Source organism: Tiliqua scincoides, chromosome 4, assembly GCF_035046505.1.
Source record: "Tiliqua scincoides isolate rTilSci1 chromosome 4, rTilSci1.hap2, whole genome shotgun sequence".
Classification (NCBI taxonomy): Eukaryota; Metazoa; Chordata; class Lepidosauria; order Squamata; family Scincidae; genus Tiliqua; species Tiliqua scincoides.
Window position 1 is genome coordinate 91,827,593 of NC_089824.1, and position 22,863 is coordinate 91,850,455.

The following is a 22,863-nucleotide window of genomic DNA, read 5'->3' on the forward strand; positions in this document are numbered from 1 at the left end:
GGTGAGGTTGCTGACCTACTACTTCCACTCAGGATGCTGTGGCTTTACAAATTCCATGAAGCCACATTCATTAGCACCTGTTACCTGGCTGTCTGCTGTGTAACTTGCAATGACACAACAGCCATTCTGGGCAGAGATTATTAGTAACCCAGCTTGCTTCTCTTTCAGATACCACTCTGTCACTGGTAGTGTTAATAAAAACCTTGACTGAATCACCCTTGTTGTCAGCAGAGAAGAATCCCTTCTTCCCACCCTAGTTTTGTACCTCACAGCCTGCCTGTGGCTCATTCATTGTAGCTCACATGGGGCTGGCAGAATTGGCTACTCATTGATCTGACACCTGTCCTCACCCTCTGCTCAGTTCACCCTGACAGTGCTTCTGTGGCACATCCAGTGTTCGGAGTGATTGGATGCCATGATTGGCTTCTTGGACATTGCACTGATAACACACCGACTTCATGGTGATACACGGATATCACATGAGTGACACACCAACCTCATGACAATGACACATGGATGTCTCACAGACGACATGCTGATATCACAGTAATGACACATGGATGTCAAGACATCACTCAGTGGATAACAGGCTATGTCAGTGTTTCCGTGGATGTTGGGGATGTTACCCCAAAGGGCTGTATCAATATTGTCTTATGAGAGAAGGCTTGGCATTTGGCCTTTGCTATGCCGGCATCAGTGTGTCCACAGTGTGGCATTGCCGGAATGAGCTTAGAATATAACAGATATTGGATTGTGCTGTTAGTTGGCTTATGTGCAGTCAGTCCTTTGCAACGTATGTGATTTTTGTTCCTTGAACCTGAAAGGTGACCTCTTTTTCCCCCCCTGGCTGTTTGAGAACAAGCCGAGCTGACTATCCTTTCAGCTGTTTGAAAACAGTTCCAGGGACAATTCGTTTCATAACTATTCAGATAGCAGGAGAAGCAAACATTCTTTTGGATGCTCAAGTTGTACCAATCAATAGACCCGCAAGGGAAGTAGCTTTCTGATAAGTGTGCGTGATAGCTGGGAGCACTTTGCCTCCCATTCTCCTATTACGTTCACAGTTCTAGCGAGCAAACCTGGAAGTGGGCATTGGCAAGGCTTTACATCCAGGGAGAAGTATTCCCCTACCTGATTTGATACCTTTTGCGCACATGCAAGCCATAGCAATTTCTAGGCAGGCAGCGATAAGAGCTGCAGCATCTTGAGTAATTGCAAAATGCACACTCTGCTTGAAACCATTGGTTTGGGTTTGTTTGTTTTTCCTTTCTCCTATTTGTCCTTCCTACCCCATCACGCACTAAGGCAGTCATTTTTAACCAGTGTGCCATAGCACACTGGTGTGCTATGAATGGTCCACAGGTGTGCTATAGGATTGGGGGAAGGTCATTTATTAATAGAGCAATGGGGGTGTGAGGCCCCACTGGCAGCATGGTGTGCCTTGGCAATTATCAAAAACCTGATGGTGTGCCTTGACAGTTTTAGTGCCTTGTCAGTGTCTTTACATATTTGGGAAAGAGTGGGGAAGGAACATTCTGACTGGTCACTCTTTTTGTCTGTTTAGCACTACTGTTGAATTCACCTTAAAGGATTCTGAATTGGGGCTGGCAGCAGTGATCTGGGGTTTGTAAAAGGGAATATATTTGTACCCTTCCTGAAATGGAGTTAGGAACTGGCTTATTTATTCAAGGGGTGAAACATCCAAATATGAGCATCCAGTTCTTTTACTGCCTAAATTTTCACCTACTCAGTCAAATGTTACAATGTTCAGATATGTGTGAGCTCAGCTAAGGCAATTCCAAGCAGCATTCCCTTTGTTGGAGTTGCCTGTCTCTTATGCTTAGTTCCAGAAGAGAGGGCTGAAAGGGTCAAAGGAGAAAAAAAATGTCCCTTGTAACCGTGGAGTACCATGGTTTGGCTCAATGTTCTGCTTGGCATTACTCATGGCAAAGGCCCTTTTTCCTCCTCTCCAAACAATTTTACAGGTTCCCGTTAAATAGTTCCTGTGAATGGCCTGGTGCTGAAATTCCTTGAAATATTTCGACAACTGAACTACAGTTGCCTATAAATTAATTTCAGTTTGCGAACTGTTGGATATCTCTGTCAGCTGCGTTCTAATTGCTCCAAGGGATTGGGAGGGAGTAGAGGAGTTGGGAAGGAGTTGAGCACCATCGCCTTACAACTTTATCTTCTTGCTCTATAACCTCCAGCAGCATTTCCCCTTGTGGGATTCAGCGGTCATGTTTACATGAACCCAGCAGAGCTACTGAGGTGATTGGGCCTTGTGCCAAAGCTCCTTTCTCTCCACGCACCCCATATCTCTCTCTACCACATTCCCATTCAAAGGATACGCCTTTCAACCAGCTTCATGACATGCATTTGCACTTGGCATATATATAGCCAGCTTCTCATTAGTAAAGTTCTGTTCTAAGTGTAATTTGGATTGTGAAGGGACAAAAGCTAAGCTCTTCCTACACAGTTGGAAAGCAGTTGTTTCACACACACCGGCCAGAGGACTGACAGGTGCCAAAAGCTTGCATCTTCTCCTTTCCAGTTCAAATTCTTGTCTAAATGCTGACAGCAGTGTCTTTCACAGATTGATTCTGCTGCTGCCCACTTATGCTCACTATGGCTGCCTTATTTTTCTTTCCATGTCATTTTTCAGTTTAATGCCTTCCTTGTTCTCTCTGCTATTTGTTGCTCCTTCCTGAAGTTGAGAGAGGAAACAACAAGCCAGTTCCAGAAAGAAAAGGTAAAGAGGCTTTACCTGTGAACTAGGTCCAAGTACTTGTAAAAGAGCCTCCCAGATTGAGATGAAAAAAGGTGGAAGATACAATCACCTGTGTCCAAAAAAGCCATCTGATATTTACTGTATTTGACTGAAACATGCAATAGAATCTGTCTGAAATCTGCAATGAAACAAGAGCAGAGTCATTTTAGAAGGTCAGTATTTCAATAAGAGAAGCTGGTTGGTATTTTATGGCTTTTTGGACTCTACTTTCATGACAGTCGGTGAAAACACCTTCATGTTTGAGAGCAAAGTGCAGGTGACCATGACTGGCAAATAGCTCTAGAACATCAAAGGATCTCTTTAACATGAAGATGAAGTATCCTGCATAGTTGACATCAATTAATTTCTCCTTCTGGTGTTTCTCTCACTTAGGACCAAACTACATGCTATGTCAACAGCATAATTAGAGCTGATGTGCTTGGCTATTTTTTTTTTCCTTACTAGGAGCTGCTGAATACCCCCTGATCCATATTGGGGTTGCAGAATTTCTTTAGTTTTTGTCCCAGGGTCCTGATCTGGTTCAGGCTCCTTCTGCAGCTGACATTTTTTTCTTATTATTCATATCCTCTTATTATTCATACCCTCTACTTGTTAAAATATTTATAATCTGTCATTCTTCCTCATTTAAAGGTTTGTGATGGCAGCTTGCAATCCGTGCAAAGCAATAAAATCCAGTTCAAATATTGGCAATAATAGCAGACCTATAAGCAAATGCAGTGAAGAAAAAAAGCCAAAAACAAACAAATAAAACTTCCAGTCCAAACACACTAATTAAGGAAAGGGTACACCAACAAAAATGTTTTCACTGGGTGCTGCCCTTGGAGGGGGGGGGGCTGACACCATAACTGACCAAGATTGTGGTTGTTAGGAATAATACCATCAAGTTATACACCATTTGATGTGCAATTTACAACAATGCAATGAAACAAACCAGAGTGAAATATCTCCACTCTATCAGAAGTTATGGCCAAAAACCCAGAAAACAAAAATGCAACTCTTATGTAACTCAAAACATACCAGTGAGACTGATCGTTCAAAGAGCCAACGACATGTTATTATGTCACAGCATGGAACCAATAAGGTATTAGCAAGATGACATCTGGAGGACGACGATGACCCCATGATTGGATTCAGTGTTTGGGTGGGCATGAGCCCTAAACTCCAGGCGGGTAGACCTGGGCTCCTGGTTGAACTTTGGCCTCTGTGGCCAAAGTTTACTGGGCAGATAGACCTGGGCTCCCATTTGGACTTGGACTGCTGGGTAGACCTGGGCTCCCATTCCAACTGCCCTCTGGAGCTGCCTCTTCTAAGCAGGTAACATAACCTCTCAGACTTGGAGCCTATGTCTACCTGCCAGGTAGACCTGGGCTCCCATTCTGACTGGAACCCTATTTCACCCCCCATCCTGGTGGGTGCCCTTACCCGCTGACAAATTAATTTTGTCATATGGTTGGTGACAAAAATTCATGGACCCTGGGTGTCAAATGACCTAGCTATGCCACTGTACCACCTCAAGTGCTACTGGTAGTACTCATACCACTGGTTGAGGAACACTGGTCTAAGAGTGGTCTGGCTCCAGCACATAACAGACAGCTCTAAGATTTGACTCTTTAGTGGTCATGTTACTACAACTGCCTGCCCAAAAAAGGACAGCTGGGCTTCACAGAGGACAGAGTTCCATAAATGGGGAGCTGCCATCTGGTTTGACAGATTCCCAGTCCAAGCTTAGAGAACGTATGCTCACTTAAGCTAATCAGCTCCTCTTTGTTCCCCAGTAATGGCCCTAGTGCTACACTGCAGCACTGCTGGACCCCACCACCAGGGTAGCTTGCATTTTCAACCTGCAAAGGTTCTCCTTCCTCCCCTCTCCTGCCAGCAGCTTCTCCTGCCACCACAGCAACACCTTGGTCCTCAGCTGGTCTTGGGTGTGGCAGCCACACACCAGTCTCCAGCAGTCCCCATTCCAACAATCCTCAGAAATCCCTTCACCCATCTGTCCATTAGTGAGTTAGTCCATTGGTCAGTCAGCAGATCCAGTAGTCCATCAGCCAGTCCATTAATCCATGAATTTAGCTCTCTCTTCTCTCCCCTTCCTTCCTTCCTTCCTCCCTCCAAGCTTTCCTTCTTTTGCTAACCACACCCTTTTCCTTCCTGCTACTTTTAACCCTGAAGGTCTTTTTGCCTCCAAGTGATTGCACACTCACTGCAATCTAAGGCCCTGGTGTTAACCCCGTGCTTGCCTGCCAGAACAAGGAGCCACTGTTGACACCACACCGTATCTCCTCAAGGGATCTTGCGAATTTCTATTACACCATCAAAAAATCACTGTCCCATACCCCCAGCAACCATCTTGCCTTGGACAGCGGGACATAGAGCAGAGCTTCATGCATGGAGAGGGTGGGAAAGATCATCTTTCAGGTATGACGGTTCCAAGTCATGTATAATTTTATAGGTCATAATGACCACCTTGGATTGTGCCTGGAAATAGAATTGGATGTCTCAGGTTTCAGAATGCTTTTCTCATCTGCAAAAGGTGAGAGTTGTATTTCATTTTTGCTTTGTGTATTGGGTAGGGATACCTGGTAAGAATAATTTCTTTTTTAAGCACACTGACTGTGGTTCCCCAACTTCCATCCATGGTCAGTGAGACAGTTAGATGGTGAGAATTTCACTTTTCTGTTACCTGTTCCACCCATAATCTGACTAGTGGCTCTAAGATTAAGATATTCCACCCATAATCTGATTTGACTAGTGGCTCTCCTGGTTCTCCTCAGCACTGCGGAGGGTGGGGGAAAGGCAAAGAATGTTAGCTGATCTTTTTATGGTTGTTTTTCATCAGAAAGAAATCTGCATATATAATTAGTTTCTCAACACTACCAATGAACAGATGGGCAAATAATCCACCATGTTTGTGGTGGGGGCATGAGAGGACGTGTCATTTTTTCCCTGCTACTCATTTTGTGTTTGAGTCTTTCACAGAGCACAGGAAATGTAAGTAAAATCATCCATGTTTAATTAAAATGAATTTCAATGTATTATTCAGGGTTGGGGGGGGATAAGTTCTCTGCTCTATTTGTGCTGGGGGGAAAGAAATCGCAAACATATGGGTCTGCTTCATTGTTTGTCACAAATCATGATCAGGGTAGCTTTTTGTTTGCGTACTCAGCCTAGGGGAAGGAAAACAAACAATCAAAAGATACTACAGCTCTTAAAGTTTCAAAGATCCTCAGACATTTTGACTCACACTTGTAGCATAAGAAGACAAAATGTGGGCATGTTGAGACTTGGCACAGCCATTCCTACCTTTCTAGGCTGGCAACATAACTCAGGGCTCTACTCATTTAAAAAATACCCTTTTGATATAGCCATTGTACCTTGGTGTAAGCAACATAATGGAACTGCAGGACGTTGCTTGCCTTCTGCAGTGTACCCAGTGAGACCATGCTGCTTGTTCTAAAGAGTCATCCTTGCACAAATCAGCAGCAGAGGGGGAAATGGTTTTCCTCGGACACAATTCCATGTTACTGAGGTGTGTGCTTGTGTGGTTATGGCTGTATCTGAATGAGCTAACTGTGCATGAGGGGAAACCCCTTTCCCCCCAGTCAAAAATTAAGCAAGAAACATCCCTGGTTCCTCCACCATCCCCACCCCCTCCTGGGCCTGAACCGCCCCCTCCCTGCCATCTTCTCTCCCCCAAACCACCCCTCCCCATCTCTGTTCTCCCTTCCCCTGCCCCTGCATCACTCAGTGCAGTACTTACCAGCGCTGTTAGCCATTGGGCTGGATTCAGCACTGGCAGGACGGCCCAGCACATTTGCGCCAGCACTGTGCAATAATAGGATTAGGCTGTGGGTCAGCAGCTGAATGGGCCAGGAAATTAGTAGTTTCTATCCACTGCCACTATCCCAGGTTAAAGAGACCAAGCAGAAAGGGGCTGTCTGGGGGGAACACTCCCAGAAGGGCACTGAAGTCTTATTAAAAATCCCAATCACAGTGGTATCTGAGAGCAATGAGATGTGATAACCCACTATTACCTGTGAACTTGGACTGGGCAGGAAGGTTTTAAAAGATATCTAAATTATTAAAAGTACAGAAGAAAAAGAATTAATCTGAATGGGAAAAGGGGGGTAGCAAAAGCAAAGGCAGACTGATGGAAAATGCTTGAATTGGATTTGGAGGGAACTTGGAGGGAAGAGCAAATGAAACAAAATTCCAAATCCTAACCAGTTTTCCGGCACTGGCATACCTGTGCCAATGGGACATATGCTGCATCCTGCAGTTAGGTGGGAGTCATGGAGGCCTCCTCAAAGTAAGGGGATGTTTGTTCCCTTACTTCGAAGCTGCATTGCCCTTATGTTGATGCTGGAAAGTGGGTTAGGATTGTGCCCAAAATGAATTTCCTGCTGCATCTAACTAGGATTATAGTCCCTATTGCTGGTTACTTACATTATCCCAGGAATTCCATTCCCTGCACTTACTGGAAAGTAAGTCCCTACTGTGGGGTGTGCCTTCCATGAGCCAACATTATATTTCACAGCAGACCTACAGAAACACACACAAGCATCCCAGTGCTTGAACTTAAGTAACCTAGGTGTGGTGGTGTCCTAGAGTTAACTGAGTGTAGGAGTGGCACCAACCTGGCCCCCTTCATCCCACCCTTTTACCTAGATTGACAGGTTGAGCTACCCAATCAAGAAAAGGTTTATCTATGCCAGATAGGGAGAAGGACTTGGAATCAAGAAAAAGCACATGGCTTGCTGACAATGGCATTTTAAACAAGGACAAAGGCTGCTGCCTGAGCATATCCCAGCTGTGTTTAGACTGCTGAACCTGCACAGAGCTTCTGAGGAGTTAAAAGTGTCCAAAAATAAGGAAAAGTAGGCCAAAAAACAAGGGGAAGCAGGGCATTCATCTCACTGGTCAAACAGATTTGTGCTTCGTATACCTACAGAACATGTTTGAAAAGAGGCCACAGTGGAGCAGCTCTATGGCTGGAGCTAACCAGGGTTGCCTGAAACTACAGTTTCTAAACTCACATAAACAACAGTTTCAAAGTGTTCCTGGTTGGTTCTAAGTATAGCCCCAAGCGTGTACATACAGTAAATGATGGCTCCAGCAAACCGAGGAAAAAAAAAGAAGAAATCCATCTGAGAGAAGGGGGGGGAGAGCCTGTGGCTTGCACCTGAAGATCCAGAACATTATGTTTGAAACAAGAGGACTGAATTTTTAACTATTATGTGACTCTAAGGGTGCAATCCTAACCCCAGCACTGACATAAGGGCAATGCAGCTCTGAGGTCAGGGAACAAACATTCCCTTACTTTGAGGAGGCCTCCGTGAGTGACACTCAACTGCAGGATGCAGCACACGTCCCGTTGGCAATGCTATGCCAGTGCTGGAAAGCACTGACATAAAGGGTTAGGATTGCGCCCTAAGACGGATTTCTGAAGAAAGAAAAAGATCTGTGCAGCACACTATTTGACTTCAGTGTTTTAAAATTAACTTTGAGATACACCGTAAGATTTTTATGCATCCTATTTTTTATGTTATTATAATCATATTGCCAACGTTAGTCGCAGTTTCTGGAAATAACATTGCCAACCACATAGTGATCCTACAAAATAAGTCAGTCTGTCTTGTAGAAATTTTCTTCTTCCAATAATAGCCTTAACCATGGTTAGTTCATTTTCCCTCTGTGAAGTAGGTTAGGACAAGTTCACCCTGTAAGGATAATGAATAAGTGGGGATTTGAATCCAGGCCTCCTAGTCAAAAATCCAACGTTTTCACCTCTACATCACACTCGAGCCTTTTCCCAGTTCTTCTTTTAAACCAATTTCCTGCTTCAATAGATGCTCTATGTGTTTTTTAAAATAATATTTATTGAATTTTAAAGAAATTACAAAACCAAAATAAATGTCAGAAAGGAAATAATTGTTCCATAATTGTCCCCCAAATTCCAGGTCTTTGCACACTTTAGTATAAGGCAGTGTTTTCCAACCTTTAGAATCCCACAGACCACTGAAGCAGAACTTGGAATCGTAATGAACCACATGCAAACCCCTACCCCTCTGTATATTCATACACACAAAACAATTAAATTTGTAATAATTCGAGAAGGTATATTCTTTATAGAGCAGATTTGTAGGTTGCTGTTTTTGCAGGTGGTCTCTGCCCCCTTGGTGGTGGTCCATGGGGAAGTGTCTCCTGAGTGCTCCCCCATGGACTACCAGAGAGCACAGAGAACAGACCACCCACAGCCACTGTTGACACTTCAGTGCCGGCTGTGGGCGGTCGGTTCTCCATTCTCTCTGGTGGTCCATGGGGGAGTACTCGCTTGGCGAGACGCTGGAAATTTTTGAAGGCATCTTTTTTCTAAGACCTCACAGACCATTTCTCAGGGTCTCATGAACCATTTGCAGTCCACAGACCACAGTCCGCGGACCACCACTGGGACCAGCGGTATAAGGACTGCTATATTCAGGGCCCTTGGCCTGTTTCACCAGACAACAGGGTTGCTCTCTTTTTTTCTGCTCCTGCACCCTGCACTCAGAAATGAAGTAGATAAAACTTTCCCTGCCATTTCATCATTATACTAGGAAAAAAAATGGTTTACTTGCCTAATTTCCATGTGTCCAGGGGCTATCAAAGCGGAGAGACAGGACAAAGATAAAAAGAAAAACAAAGAAATACTCTTACCTGAGAGATGAATGTAAATGTTGGCACATGAAGCTTATCAAATGTTTTTCAGTGCAGGTTGCCAACTGTTAAGAGGATTCTTAATCCTTGTTTAGGCACCTAAATGAGTCCTAAATGAGTCCATATTGGTCCTAATAGCCACATTGTGTTTAATGTCCAATGTATGTGCTTATGCTTTTGAAAAGCAGCCTTTTGTTGAGATGCATCAATAAGCACTTAAGGCCACTTCCAACGTTCTGTTTTCAAGTCACCAAACGGCTTCTGCAAATCAATTTCACTTTTTAAAATGTGTACACAGAAGACAGATCTGTTTCTAAGAATACTTTGGCTTGGCTCACCATCTTGAATCATCTCGTGCTATTCCTCAGCCAGCCCTTTCCTGCAAAGCACCTGATCTCAGCTCATGACATTTTTGTGTTCTATGAAGGCCAGGCCTGCTTGACTTGTTCCCCAGCAAAACAGACACAGTCCACTAGGAGCTTCTGGTGTCTGCCTGGAACAACAAAACCAAGGAGATTGTCACGCACCCACAGGGCATGATACATGGCTCTTTTGGCTGGGTGAGCGACAAGTTTCGCACATGTGGTGAAGGCTCACGTTTGAAGACGGTGAGTGGATGGTCCAATAGTTGGCTAAGGCTCGATTCAGATGCTTACTCATGCTGAAGGTTCTGTTCCCACGGTGGAGTGGACTCTTGTACATCACTTAGGTTATTACCTAGTGATTTTCAACCACTGTGCTGTGGCAGATTGGTATGCCATGACCGGTCTGCAGGTATGCTGGTGGATTTGGGGAAAGATCATTTATTTGTAGGGCCGTTGGGGGATGTAAGCCCCCCGCCAGCAATGTCATGCACCTTGTCAATTGTTTAAAAACAAAAAATTAAGGTGTGCCTTGGCAATTTTAGCACTTGTCAGTGCACTGTGAGATGAAAAAGATTGAACATCGCTTTAATAGAAGGCAAGTGGTGCAGATAGATGCCTGACTCATCTTTTGTTCCTCCTTTGAGGAAGAAAAACAGTGTGATTCAGGCCACAGTGCATATCAGCACCCATGTAGAACACCAAATCACATCATGCTTAGGATGCCATAAGAAGAGCCCCGCTAGATCAGGCCAAAGGCCCATCTAGTCCAGCTTCCTGTATCTTACAGTGGCCCACCAGTTGCCCCAGGGAGCACACAAGACGACCTGCATCCTGGTACCCTCCCCTGCATCTAGCAATCAGAGGCAGCCTACCTCTAAAACCAAGAACTTGCACATACCTACTATGATTTGTGACCCATAATGAACTTTTCCTCCAGAAATTTGTCCAATCCCCTCTTAAAGGCATCCAGGCAAGATGCCATCACTACTTCCTGTGGCAAAGAGTTCCTAAAACTAATTACACGCTGGGAAAAGAAATGTTTTCTTCTGTCTGTCCTAACTCTCCAAACACTCAACTTCCTGGATGTCCCCTGGTTCTGCTGTTATGTGAGAGGGAAAAGAGCATCTCTCTATTCATCCCGTGCATGATTTTGTATGTCTCAGTTATGTCCCCCCTTAGGCGCCTCTTTTCTAGACTGAAGAGACCCAAATGCTGTAGCCTTTCCTCGTAGTAATCATTTTGGTTGCTCTCTTTGGCACCTTTTCCATCTTCACTATATCCTTTTTGAGATGTGCAACCAGAACTGGACGCAGTACTCCAGGTGTGGCCTTACCATTACAATAATGGTAATAATGGCAGTACATTATTAACTATCTCATTCTCAATGCCTTTCCTAATTATCCCAAGCTTGGAATTAGCCTTCTTCACTGCTGCCGCACATTGGATCGAAACTTTCATCGAGCTGTCCACAAGGACCCCAAGATCTCTCTCCTGATCTGTCTCAGACAGCTCAGAACCCCTTAGCCTATATATAAAGTTTTGATTCTTTGCTCCAGTGTGCATGACTTTACACTTACTTATATTGAAATGCATTTACCATTTTGCTGCCCAGTCTCCCAGATATCCTTCTGAAGCTATTCGCAATCTCTTCTGGTCTTCACCACTCGGAAAAGTTTGGTGTCATCTGCAAACTTGGCCACCTCGCTGCTTAGCTCACACTTATTTCTGCTCCAAGGGCACTGATCCAGTTAAATGTCTGAAGTGGGCCAAAGGATTAATGACGCTTTACTGTGGCTAAAAAGCCAAAACAGCTTGACAGAACTGGCATTTGTCTTGGGATTCATTAATACTTGTTAACAAATCCCCACCCCAGTGTGACTGCCTTGTTAGCATATGGGGCATCTGCTTTGCACCCATGAAGGAGAACTTTGTGGGATGTGGGACCTTGCATATCGGTGATGTAAGGGTGGCTACTTTTTTGACGGCAGTGACACTCTTCCCAGTTACTGCTACTATTGGACAAATCATGCCACCAGTGTATACACCACCCACATGGAGGCACTGTTTTATAGGCCCAACTACAAAAGCTGATGGGGATCCGCAGCCTTCCAATGTGGGAGCTAAACTCAAATAGGAATTATCCCTTACAAATAGACACGTATATCAATATTTCCTGCCTTACAGTGTAAGTTATAGAGTTTACTTGCAGAAACCAAATTGCCCTGATGGTCTTAAATGATGTGTTGATTTTTTGAAAAAGACAGTCTGTCATTTTTGAAGGTCTGTGCATCAGCTGTGATTCCCATTACCCTTTTTTTTTTGTTGCTGTCTTATATATGTAACCTTTGGGGGTGAAATCCTGCCATTTGTTCTGTGACTTGAGTAGGATTCAAGTGCCAGGAGAAGTACTCCTTGTGCTTCTTATCATCAACTTGTACAAGGTGTCATCCATGAAACGAAACACCCACCCATTTATGGTGGCCAGTCTGGAGCTTGATAAACCTACATACACGGCTGATTGGTTGTATTTAGCTTCTACCCAGTGGCCCTCCCTCTGATTTTAGCAGTATGAAGCAGGCAGCAAAAAACAAAGATGTTTGACAAGCCCCTAGTGGGCTACTAAACATGGTTGGTGGGTTTTGTTCAGCTTGGTGAGGCACACATTGTGCAACATTGTATGTAGAATGATGGTCCATCTATGTGATCTACAGGACGGATATCTTTATGGTCTATAGGCGCTGAATGGGAAAGTTTGGATTGTAGCAAGCAATAAAAAAAGGGAGTTCAGCATCTGCAGTCCGAATGCTGTGTTAAGTATTTGGAAAGCAGTGGAATTAAACCTGTGTCAATTTTTGTCATTTTCTTCCCTTAATTATGGCGGCATTATTTCTATTGCACTAAAGTGTGTTGTGTGCTTTATAGATCAATAAAGCTGTGGTTTATGGGAAGGATGCATATTCTATGATTGCGTTCTCTGCGCTGACAAATTTAGCACCCTTTTCCCCCATTAAAGACAGTGATTTAGAAAGAAACAGGACTGGGATGATCGTAATGGCCTACAGAAAGGCAAACAGTAGCAAAAGGAATAGGCAGAAGGAATTTGAAGCTGACGAATTGCCTTAGGCCAAAAGGTCACAGCCCAAAAAAAAAAAAAACTGTACTGAGATAAAGGCCTATAAAATGTGTCGAAAAATAAAGATCCTACTTATAAGGTTGTAAAATGTAATTTTCAACATTGCTTAAAGGATAAGACAATTTAGACCCAATTTAGAGGAGACACTGGGCACTAATAAAACTCTGACCCACATTGGGTTCTATGTGCTCAGTGTCACTTTTTCAGAGATTCTTCATCCATGGGCCAGCTCTCATGTGAACAGCACTGACACTCCTGTGTAGCTTCTGTCTAGACTACAGCATACATTTGCTGCTGTGCAAACAGCACACTAACTACATGGATTGGCTCCAAATTTATCACTGCACTCGTGGAAGCTTCTTTCATGAACAGGAGAGTTGAACTCTTGCAAGTGTTGAATGATAGCTGCAATGCTGCCTGCAGGACTCTGGAGGGCAGCATACTGTCCAGATGCCTGTGACCCTTTGTCTCGGCCTACATATGGTGCCTGTAGGAGGTGTATCCTTTATGTAACTTCTTTCCACTCTTCTCCCATATGTCTCTCTCTTCCTAAACATCAAAGGAGGAGCACTCAGGCTCCTGAACTCTGTCCCTGAACGACAAGCAGCTATTGCTGAAGAGCATCCCCTTACATCCACACAAAGAGAATAGCAGTTAGCGTTCTTGGTTCCCTAAGTTGTACAAACATCTGATACCTCAAAAGATGCATAGGACTGTACCTGCGAGTAAAGTATGTGTCCTTTTCTGTTTGTTTATTGATAGTAGCAAATTAGCTGGGTGATGGAACCTACTTTAGGAAGAGCATTTTTCTGCTGATCATTCTGCTTGTTAGTATCTGCCCTTTCCAACTCAAGAATCCCATCTGCTCGCAGAAGGACCCTTCCATGAATGCACTCTTCTTCTGCCATTACACCAGCTTACATTGAAGCAATATCAGGAACCTTCACGCCTCAAGAGCCACTATACTTTTCCCTTCACTGAGTACAACTGCTTTACAACTGCTACGAGATACAGAGAAGGGGGGAACCTTAAAAGAAACACCACTGTCTGTGCCCTGTGTGTGTTGCTTTCCTCACTAGCTTTTGTAATGGAGCCTGTAAACCTTTGAATCCTCTGCCCTTCCATTCCCACTCTCTGCTGTTACTTTTCCTGCTCATCACCACTGGTGAGTAGTAAAAGGAAATTGAATATATCTACCAGCAGAGAAAAAGGAGATGAAAAGTTGCCTGACCCCAAGAAATGAAGCATGTAGCCAGGAAAAACAAAAAACAAAAAACACACCCAGCATAGCTGTCAAACCCTTAAGCATAATATCAGTGCAGTTTATGACAGCGGATAGAGCTTAAAGCTATCATTGAACTAACAAACATGAAACATAGTATCATAACGGACAGTAATTGTTGTTTTTAAAGGTGATGGTCTCATTGGTTTGGCATGCTAAAGTAAGTGGATAATGAATCAACATGGTTTCACTGCTCTTCGTAAAAGAAGCAAATTATTTCTAGTGGTAATTGTAAGTTTGAAATGTTCCTACTGAGCAGAAAATAGGGTATCTCTGGTTTTTAACAGTATAAACAGTGGAAATCCTAGTTGCAGTTTCATGCTTGTTCTCTGCATGAATGGAGATTCTCAACAACAACATTAAGCTCATTTGGCGATGGAAGAATGCACTATGCGCATGTATGTATCGTTGGGAAGTGAATTTTTAATGACTCGTGAAATACAGTACAGCGGGTTGGATCCAAAGAACCACGGAAAGCATGTTGGTTGTAGTGCTGTAGAATGCCTTGTACAAGAGCTTGTGTAAGACTGAACCCAGCACAATAACAGATGCTGTAGCCATTCTCATGCATCTGTTTGTTCCCAAGTTTCACAAGGTCTTACACAAACTCTTCAGCAAAAAGGCTATCTTTCTTCTAGCTTAGTCTAGCTTTTCTCATATGGCGCTCTAATACAAGGTATCAAACAGCCTTTTCATGAATAGAACAGGGTTTTCCCCCCACTGACGGGCATCTAATATTTAACATTGGGAAGCATTCTGGAGGTACATATTTTCAAGTTACAAAAGACTGATCTATTTCTACTTGGAACACTTTCTTAACTAGCAACTAATCAGCTAACTCCAGGGTTGCCACATGTTATGTGATTATGTCCTTACATTGCCACAATGTGCCTGTGTCTGGGATTATATGAATTTGGGATTGAAGCCATTTAAGCCTGTTTAAGGATGCTGTGACACAAATTAAAATATGCCTCTCAATTGGTGTAGTTGACAGTGAGCAAAAACTCTAGAATCTGGAACTCATTGAACTCAACGCTGCCATTTAGGCATCACAGATGCGCCAAGCCAATTTCTCCGGTCCTCTGCAAATGTTAACAAATGTTTTGTGTTTGGTTCTTGGATGCCAGCTGAATTGACTTAATAGGAAAATAGGTCATCTGAGTTCAGTCCATTTCTAGTCACGTGAAGGAAACATGCCCTGCAACTAATGACCCCCTCACAAGCCTGCCCATTACCTGCACAAAAATACACATCCTGCCACTTCCGTATGGCTCATGTGAGTATTCACCCACAATTTTCTTCAGCTGTTTACGTGGAAATCTGCTTCTGCATGTGGATCTCCCTCACTGAATCAAAGGAATTTGTCTCCTTTAAAAAAAAATCCTTGGTTTTTGCAGTAAAAATCCTCCTTTTCCACTAATGGCTTTGCTGAAAAGCTAATTTAGGCCAACTTCATCTATTAATAATTGAACACTAGTTGAAATTGCATGATTAGTTGACAAAAACAAACTTACAGCCCGGCCCTATCCCCTGCTAGTCCATAGCACACAGTGTTGCAGATGGAGCATGCACAGTATTCTGTGTTGGGGGGGGAGGGTGAGCCAACAACCTGGGAGCAGTAAGTGAAAATTTGCTTTACTTACCATCCCATGGGCTGCCTGGCCTCCAGCGGGTCTCCTTGGAATGACGCTGGCTATAGGACTGAGGAAAGCCAGAGGGTGTATCGGGCTGAGAAAAGGATCTAAGTGTGTTCCACTGCCATCGAGGTCCACCTAGTTCCATCATTGAACTGCCCCTGGCTCGGCCCACTCACTGCCCCAACCAACCATCATCCTCCCCCATTCCCCCCCCCCGTCTTCCTGGTAGGATGGAGGATGCACAGGATGGAGGAGATTCAGCCAGCTGCTGTTGCACACTGCTGTTGCCATTTGCCCTGGTGGCTGTGTCCTGCAGAACAGCAGAGCAACTTTTGCTTTATCATTCTGGGACGTGCTCTCAGATTGCAAGATCAGTCCGCGTAAGCCCTAGATAAGATTAGGATGCTAGTCAATTGATAAATTTAGTTTGTACACAGTATTCACCGACATAAACTTTATTTAAACAGGCTCTGATTAAGCAGCAACTGTGACCCTGCAGATGCCTGATCTTGGAAGCTAAGCAGGACAGGCCTGTTTAGTACTTGGATGGGAGACTGCATGGGAATACTGGGTGCTGTAGGCTTATATACCATAGTCTTTCGAGACTGAAGGTTGCCAACCAACCATACAAACTTTTTTAAATAAACATGAAAGAAGAAAGGAAAGAAGCTGAATACATGAATATAATAAAAAATCACCATATAGTCACTGCTACAAAAACTTTGACAAAGACCATTTGATTACCAATTCAGGTATTAGATCAATTGTCTACAAAGTGCAGAAAGATGTTATTCAGTACCAATACATTGACTGTACTATTCTCCAATTAAACAAAAGTACATCAGAGCTTAAAAAAAAAGAAGAGGGGGTTCCACACACTCCTACCCTTATTTTTAAATATCACGGAATAAAAGCAAGTGTACTGTAGAACTAAAGCATTTCTATCTCAACTTGAATTTTAAAACTTTTGACTATGGAGTCAAAAATCCTAGGGGAGGAGTGGTTCCTCCCCCTTTGTTCCTTAAAAAAAAAAACTTTTGAAGTTTGAGGAAGTGTTGCTCCATCTATTGAGAATAAGATATAAGAGCCTACTGAATAAGAAATAAGGGTGTACTGGATTATTTATATGAAGCTACATATATAATATATTGTATGCGCTGTGCTCAAATTTCTCTAGGGATGCCTCTTGACAGACTGGCTCATTCTAAAGAAGGTAATTTTTATCTTGGCAATTTCTATAGGTGAAATAAGCTATCTCCATTGTAAACACTGCCAAAATGTGACATGCTTCCACAATGTCATGGAAAGAACTCCTGGTGTTCAGCATCATCATCAACCATTCCTCCCCCCCCCCTCCTCCCGACATGGTACCCTGCTGTACTAGTTGGTGAACAAGAAGTGTCTGTTGATTTGAGTTGCTTACAAAATGTCCTGATGTTATGATACATTTTATCTTTTCCCCATTGAAATCCACTGGGAAAAGCTTAGCGGTAAAGTCTTTGGTTCCCTAGTAAGTATCTGGATTGCACATGGGTACCAAAAGCTTTCACGGCAAGCAAGAAAATATTTTTGCTCTTAAGAAAAGTGGAGGGATTGTCTGGAGGTAACCTTAGAGTGAATGCTACAAAATTGTTGGTTGCAGAAAGAGGAACCGCATGTGCTCCCACTTATTCCTTACTTTTCTGCAATATTACTTTCCCTATTTTCCTATAACTGTTCATGGAAATTGTAGTGTCTGTTTCATTTTTGGGAGGCCTTTGCCATTCTTGGAGTGGAGGCCCTCTCTTCTGAGTCTCTCTCAATTATTTTATTAAATACACCAATGGACTGCTTTTCCAGAATAAAGTCTGCCCAAAGTGGTTCACTGAAGAACATAAAAATAATATAAACAAAACAAAACAGCTGTACTCAGCAGTATGAAATTCATTGTCCAGTTAGCTAAAAACATCAGCAGCTAAAATAATACATTGGACTAAACTAAATGTGCACCTGAAGGGTGCACTTGAAGGTCATCAATATGTGCCCAGATGAACCACTTTAGGCAAGACATCCTGTAGGCATGGCACCAGCACTGACAAGGCCCTGTCTGTGGTTCATGCTAGACCAGGGGTGTCCAAAGTTTTTGGCAGGAGGACCACATCTTCTCTCTCACACTGTGTCGGGGGCTGGGGAAAGAAGAATTAATTTACATTTAAAATTTGCATACATTTACATAAGTACATAAATGAATATATTAAAGATGAACTTATATGAATGAATGAAGGTCTTGCAATAGCTCAAGGCCTATAAAAGGCCTTGCACAAAGCAAGGCTGGCCTTTCCTTTGCTGCCGCTACTGCATCACAGACGTGAAACAACAAGCAGTGGAGGGAGCCCTCATCCCACAGCTATTGCGAGAGGTCAAACAGTCGCCCTCACGCTGAGAGCCTTTGCGTCGGGCCAGTGTGAGCTCCAACAAATCTCCAGAGGGCCAGAGGCTCATTGGAGACTGGGGGCTCCCTGAGGGCCGCACTGAGAGGCCTCAAGGGCCACATGTGGCCCCAGGGCTGGGGTTTGGGCACCCCTGGGCTAGACAAAACATGAGTGAGAGATTGACCAGAGAGCAGGGCCCATGATGACCTGGATAGGCTGATATGGATGAAGGCAGTTCTTCAGGTATCATAGCCCCAGGCTGTGAAGATAACAAGCAGCACCTTTTAATTGGGTCCTAAAACAAATCAGCAGCCAGTGCAGTTGGTAAGAACAGGTGTGATAGACTCTGCATTTTGCACCCACTGCCATTTCTGGGTCATCTTCAAGGGCAGCCTCATGTAAAGTGTGTTACAGTAATCTAGTCTCTATAAGTTTAGACTTCAAGTGTGCAGATGATGATGATGGTAATTAAACTATAGTATGCTTTTTTCAGCAGAAATGTTTACCAAATGGTTTCTATAGCAGACATACAGCCCAATCCTGAGCTGCCCAGGGTGCGGGGCTGCAGCAGTACAGAAAATGGCTGCCACCACATCCTGCATGCCCCAGGCAGCCACTGGCAGCTCCTCGGGAGAAGGGGACGTTCATCCCCTTCTCCCAGCTAAACGGAGTAGTTCCAAAAGGTCGACGGTGAATCAAGTGCCTTTGTATTGGGCGGTGAGCCCAACATGGGGGCTTTGGATCTGGTGGAACTTTGCTCCACCTGTCCTGTCTTCCTCCCTCCCTCCCTCCCCTTGGCACGCTTCCTCCCTGCCCTCCCCCGCCACTCTGGAATGCCTCCTCCCCGCCCTGTCCCTGCCCCCCTCCCCCCTCCCCGGAATGCCTCCTCTTCACCTCCCTCCATGCCTCCACTTACTTGAAAGTCAGTGTGACTACTGAGCAGCAGAGCTTGGGGGCCTGCCCGGAGTTAGCCCAGCACCTACACTTGCCCAGCACTAGGGCTCACAAACGTGCCTTATGGCACTGTTTGCGACAGTGCGTGCCAGCGATAAGCCGGCGCAACCAAGCTTAGCATTGGGCTCTAAATGAAAATACAATTCCCTGTTCCAGAGGGCTCATAACCTAAAGAAAAAATGCGAGCAAACATCCCACGACAGAAGATGCTATTCTGGAGTGACAGTTACTCTCTTCCCACTAAATATAAGAGAGTCATCGGCGCACTAGGGTATGATCTAGAGCACAGCATAATTGTTTCATGTGGTGTAGCTGCTGAGGTACATTTTGAACTACTAATGGCCCAATCCTATTCAGCTGTGCCACTACCGGAACTCGTATTTCAGCCTCAGGTGATGCTTCACAGTGTCGTAAAATGCCTTCCAGAAGTGCTGCAGACTTCTGGGCCACCACAACAGACAGTGGGGAGGACCCCACACATGGCAATGGCAAAGAGAAGCGCCACCAGCCATTGGTCATTCAGCGGGTGGATTGAATAAGGTGGGGGTGGACAGAATAGGGAGAGGGCCAAGGTTTGTTGCAAGTGGGAGCAGGTGGCACCTGGTGTGAGCAGTGAGCCATCACGCTCCCTATGTCTCCTTGGACCTGCGCCAACTAAAGAGCTGGTGCAGGCCCAAGGAGATCCATAGGTGATCAAAGGGCTCACAGTGGGGTAAGAGGAAGCTTCCCCTCTCAAGCTTTCAGGCTGCCCCTGCCCTCTATAGCAGTGGTTCTCACTTTTAGCACCAGGACCCACTTTCTTAGAATGAGAAACTATCAGGACACACTGGAAGTGATGTCATGACCAGAAGTGACATGATCAAGCAGGGAAATTTTAACAATCCTAGGCTGCAATCCTACCCGCACTTGTCCAGGAGTAAGTCCCATTTACTGTCATTGTTAAAAGCGTATACAGAGTAGCTTATTCATAGTACAGGTCTGTAACATTTCCCCAAATGCAGTCACATACCATGGTAGCATCAAGTATGCATATTAAAAATAAATATATTTAAATGAATGGGGACCCACCTGAAATTGGCTTGCAACCCACCTAGTGGGTCCTGACCCACAGTTTGAGAAACACTGCTCTATAGCATGCAACACAGCCTATTTTGACATTGCTGCATGCTATGCCAGGGAAAAGGATAGGATTGGGCTGTTTGTATAACATATTAAAAGATTCTAGCATACCTTTAAAAAAAAGTAGTGTCGTTTTTAAATTATGTCACCAGACCTAAGGTGTGGCTAAGATGAGTCTTACTTACTTACTTACTTACTTACCTCACCACACTTTTATAACTACCCACCCACATAGCAAGTGTTGCTGAATGCATTTTGTATTGGAATCACAGAAGATTCTTGAGGATATAGTGCGATATCGGCGTGGCGATAGTGTAGTGTGATATCGGTGAGCTGTGTGCCCCAAGGATCTGTCCTGGCACCAGTGCTTTTCAACCTCTTCATAAATGACCTGGAGACAGAATTGAGCAGTGAGGTGGCTAAGTTTGCAGACGACACCAAACTTTTCCGAGTGGTGAAGACCAGACGTGATTGTGAGGAGCTCCAGAAAGATCTCTCCAGACTGACAGAATGGGCAGCAAAATGGCAGATGCGCTTCAATGTCAGTAAGTGTAAAGTCATGCACACTGGGGCAAAAAATCAAAACTTCACATATAGGCTGATGGGTTCTGAGCTGTCTGTGACAGATCGGGAGAGAGATCTTGGGGTGGTGGTGGACAAGTCCATGACAGTGTCGACCCAATGTGCGGCGGCAGTGAAGAAGGCCAGTTCTATGCTTGGGATCATTAGAAAAGGTATTGAGAACAAAACGGCTAATATTATAATACCGTTGTACAAATCAATGGTAAGGCCACACCTGGAGTATTGCGTCCAGTTCTGGTCGCCACATCTCAAAAAGGACATAGTGGAAATGGAAAAGGTGCAAAAGAGAGCGACTAAGATGATTACTGGGCTGGGGCACCTTCCTTATGAGGAAAGGCTATGGTGTTTGGGTCTCTTCGGCCTAGAAAAGAGACGCCTGAGGGGGGACATGATTAAGACATACAAAATTATGCATGGGAAGGATAAAGTGGATAGAGGGATGCTCTTTACACTCTCACATAACACCAGAACCAGGGGACATCCACTAAAATTGAGTGTTGAGAGAGTTAGAAAAGACAAAAGAAAATATTTCTTTACTCAGCGTGTGGTTGGTCTGTGGAACTCCTTGTCACAGGATGTGGTGATGGCATCTGACCTGGCCTTTAAAAGGGGATTGGACAAGTTTCTGGAGGAAAAATCCATTATGGGTTACAAGCCATGATGTGTATGTACAACCTCCTGATTTTAAAATGGGCTATGTCAGAACGCCAGATGCAAGGGAGGGCACCAGGATGCAGGTCTCTTGTTATCTGGTGTGCTCCCTGGGGCATTTCGTGGGCCTGCTGTGAGATAAAGGAAGCTGGACTAGATGGGCCTATGGCCTGATCCAGTGGGGCTGTTCTTATGGGGGGCGGTATAGGAAATGGCTGAAAATGATGAGGAATGGTCTTTCTCCAGTCTATGTCCTACCTCCATACATATACATGGGAGGGAAGGAAAGCAACAAGGGAGTGAATCCTGCTAGTGCAAGGGGAAACACTTTGCAGTCTGGGAAAGTGCAACTGTTAGACTTGCTCAGAAGCAAGCTTCCAATGACAGTGGGGTGTAAATGTATGTTCCTTGATTTATATATTTTGCCATAGCAAGCCAAAAGACTGCAAAGAGCACATGGAAGTTGTTTGCTTTGCTTCCTTTGGAGTGCTGAGCTTTCTCAAATCGCAAACTCCTGACTCCCTCATGGGATTAAGCATGCCATCCTCCCTCCCTTGCACAGATATTTTTAAATGGATATTCTCAAGAAGCTTTGCCAGCATCAGACTGCATCCCCTTGCTGTGACTAAATCAGTGCAGGATCTGGGTTTGGCTCTCTTCCTCAAATGCAGGAGGTCCTCTTGCTACATCTCTTGACCTGCTGCAGACTTTTCAACAGTGCCAGCTTTTCTGTCAGTCTCTCCCCCCTGCCTCCGTCCCACGCGCTTCTTTAGCAAGGGCTTTCTATAACTTCAGGCTATTTTGTTTGGATCCGGGCAGGCTTACACTCTTGTCTTTCTGGCTAGGAAAAAGATGCGGAGCTGCCAAGAGCATCTGTGCTAGTGTTGCCACTTATATGTTAATTATGCTTCTGAAGAGGTGCCAGGGCTAGCCAGCTAATCTGAGTCTGGCACTTGTTTACTCTCAACTCAAAACCTGGATCAGTCAAATGATAACTCTCCCACAGCTCTGTGTAAAGAGGCGCGAATTTGAGACTTACCTGTCTACAGGCCTGGCCTGGTATAGGGTCGCAATATCAATGTTTTTCTAAGAAGGGGACAGAGCAGGGCTGTGTTCCCTAGAGCAGTGGTTCTCACACATTTAGCACCAGGACCCGCTTTTTAGAATGCGAATCTGTCAGGACCCATAGAAGTGATGTCATGACTGGAAGTGACATCATCAAGCAGGAAAATTTTTTACAAT